Consider the following 3,834-nt stretch of genomic DNA (forward strand, 5'->3'; position numbering starts at 1 on the left):
AGCCAATCACCCAGATATTCCAGGAAGTCCACAAGCAGGCCGTGAAAGCCTTGCCTCTTATCTCCCCAGCCCACTCCTTCCCAGCAAATAATATTCAGTGGTACACTGCCTCATCTTAAAAGAGTGCATGTGGCCATATTGACTAATAGCCACTGATAACCTGTCTGTCAGGATTTTGTCAAAATTCCTATTTAAAACCACCCAAACCTATGTCCTTCATGGCAGTGAATTCCTTAATTGTATTCTGTGTGAAAAAGTACCTTATACTTCTGTTATTAAATATTAACATTCATGATCTCTCAATTAAATTGACCATAAATTCAGACAAAATAAATATTTCTATCCCACTATTTCCATTCACCATTTATCGTCTGTCTGCACCCTTTTCAACATTATGCATAGTTATACACTTCTGTTAACTACACATTATATACTAATGCATATAACAGTGCCCCAACACCTTTTTTAAAAAGCAAAGATGCTTCAGGAAAGGAGCATTTAGGAGAAAAAACATCAAAAAAGTGTACTTAATCCTTAAAAAACTACCCACCATTTTCCTATTTTGAATTGCCTCCCCTCATGACTTTTCCATGTGGTTTCAAAAGCATGTGGTTAGTCCTTAAGGACTGTATATATGCAAAGTAAATTATTGTTATTTTCATTCTAACTATGATTTGATTTCCCACAGCATCACCTCTGTGGTTGCCCCTACTTTGCTCTAGGAATGCAATCCTAAACAGAATTAAACCCTTCCAAGCCCATTTATTTTAATGGATTTAGAAGATTGTAATAGCATTTTAAGATTGCTAGGAGAGCTTGTAGCATAGTGGTTCTTTGGTTGGACTGTGAACAAACACTCTGCTGGTTCAAGTCCCACTACTGTCATGAACTCAATTGGGTAAGCCACTCTTCTCAGCTGTATTGTGCAGATAATAATACAATGACTATGTTCACTGCTCTGAGCAGGGTACTAAGTCTCTCTAGAAGAGCAGCATATAAGTGCAGTTATTATTATTATCTTTAGGCAACCTTCCACCCGGCCTCAAGCAAATCACTCCCTAATCCCAAGGATCTCACTGTCCATGACACACACATTTTATCCCAAATTCAAACTCAGGTAAAAAATTATTTAACCCTTTCTTAATGTGAACATCAAGAGTCAGTTTATACATTCAACAGATTTTTTTCCAGGACCTTGTAATTTCTGGTGACAGGTACAGGTTTGACTGCTCCCCAACAAAAAACAAAATCTCTCTCGTGTATAAGACCAGTCCATCAGAATAAATATCAAGTCTTGACATGCTACTTTTGTATGTTTGAGGAAAGATGTCATTCAGACATCGAAACACTCACCTGCAGCCTGAAATAGTATGGCACAGGTAAAACTTCACATTTGATTCTGCTAAATGTATAAATTAGGGCACTGTACACATTGTTCCTTTATGCACCTCTACTGTTCATTGTCATGCGCAATCCAAGACATAGAAAAATTGTACAGTGATGTACCAACAACAAAAACACTGCAATCTCTGATGGTAATCACACTGCAAGGAAAAGAGGATGAAAGAGCCCATAGACTGAATTACAGCTTGCAAGTCAAAAGGTGGAGTCAGCATTGCAGACCCTCCAAGCACTTGCAGTGTTCAAAATAAAAATTAATTGTATATAAGCAGGGCTTTTTTCTGGGAAAAGAGGTGGTGGAACTCAATGGGTTGCCAGCACAGGAGGCAACTCTTGGTGGGAGGTAGTGCCCCTGGTACCACTTGCGTGTGCACAAAGTGTGCGCACACTCCGAGGACCACACAATGATGTCACTTTGGGTCAGCTGGAACAAGGGGGGAGTTTTTTAAAGTTTAAATCACACTCGGTGAAATGGTCACATGGCTGGTGGCCCCACCCCCTGATCTCCAGACAGAGGCGAGTTTAGATTGCCCCCCAATTGCCCAATCTAAACTCCCCTCTGTCTGGAGATCAGGGGGCGGGGCCACCAGCCATGTGACCATTTTCAAGAGGTGCCGGAACTCCATTCCACCGCATTCCAGCTGGAAAAAAGCCCTGTATATAAGCAATAATATAAGAGCAATTGTAAGATGGTCTATTCAGAATCTAGCTTAGGTTGATTCAAGGGAGTTAACTCCTAGGAAAGTGTTTTTAGGATTGTACTGTATGTTATCTAAATGGGTTGGTGGTTATTTTGAATTATGAGGTCCCCTGAGTGAAATCACTGGAAGGTGCTCTATAAATGTATCAAAAATAATTAGCTAGATGTTCATTATCAATTTCAAATGTTTATATACCGTGTTGTGCCGTCAACTTTACGTTCACTTTATATAGTATAAAATCTTTGTGCTGAGGAGTACTTCTTAGGTATGTATTTTGTTTATAGATCAGCAGGATTTGAGTCCAGTGGCACCTTAAAGAGCAACAAGATTTTCAGATTTTCAAGAGTCAGAGCTCCCTTTTTCAGTCTCTAAGGTGCCATTGGACTCAAATCCTGCTGTTCTACTGCAGGCTACCCAGCTAACCTACCCACCCAACACAGCTACCCACCTAAACTATCATTCATAGATATGTAGAAAAATGGTAAACTATGAGACATCAGAAGCATATCTCTTCCATTTCTAGCAGATGTATATGCCTGTGTTGGGAAGATGCAGCCAGCTATGCTGTCCAAGAATGATATGAATTTGTAATGTAGTTTTCCTACATAGATGGTAAGAACAAAATAATGTGTGAAGCAACCCTGTGTCTGTGGGAGTTTTACCATTGACCCAAAGTTTATTGATGTTGTAATTCAGCCTTGCTATGTATTTCCTACCTAGTGGTGTTGAACTTGTGTTGCCTACTTTTGATTTCAAAAATAGTATTTCTTTGGGTTGAGACTCCCTGAGTCCGGAGATCATTTGTTTTCTGACCTCAGGAAATGGTTATTTGACAAAACACAGTTTTATTGGATGGAGTTGTAAAATACCGACTTCATCAATCTCATATTTAACCTTTTCCCAAATATCCACAGATATCAGTGGTGTCTTTCTGCCAAGTGGTCATAAAGGTTTGCCATTTTTCCTGGACAGAAATTAAAATTGGGGGACCCCCCCCCTCCAAGAATCCACAAATTACACTTCAAATTCATTAGGCAAAAAAAGAAACAAAAATGGATTCTTTTTGCAGTCTGCCTGGTTTTTATAAACAACTCCTCCCAAATCACAGTAGCATTCTAGGAATGTGCTCACATAATGACCTTCTTTATAGCATAGTTTGTCCCTTATGACAAACGCTGTCTGTCACCTCACCTCTCTCTTCATCATGGTTCTCCTCTATGCCTATCATTATTCTCACTGATATTGTGAAAAAAAAATTCCAATAAATTCTTTTTTTAAAAACCCTGTCATTTGACAATTTTAGCAACTGAATAAAAAGAGTGTATTGAGTGAAATAAAAAACGTTGCAACAGGACTCTGTTGTTAGTCGGTCTGTAGCAGTAGAAAAGAGCAAGAGTCCAGTAGCACCTATAAGACTAACCAAATTTGCTGTAGGGTATGAGCTTTCGTGAGCCACAGCTCACTTCTTCAGATACCCAAATGAAACGGAAATAGCCCCTTCTCCCTTTTCCTCGGCTGCTGCCGTGCCGTAATATAGCTAATGTACATCAGCCACGCGCGTGCTTCTCACGGCCCTCCTGTGGCTGCTGGCGCTCCAGGCGCGCTCGCTCCCGCTTCCCAACCTCCCGCCGCGGCCGGGCTGGCGGGCGCGCGCTCCCGGCTCTTCCTCCTCCGCGCGCCGCCCTTCTCGGGGACGCGCCCAGAGCCAGGCCCGCCCTTCCTGCTCGGCCGA

Source organism: Eublepharis macularius, chromosome 9 (genome assembly GCF_028583425.1).
Source record: "Eublepharis macularius isolate TG4126 chromosome 9, MPM_Emac_v1.0, whole genome shotgun sequence".
NCBI lineage: Eukaryota > Metazoa > Chordata > Lepidosauria > Squamata > Eublepharidae > Eublepharis > Eublepharis macularius.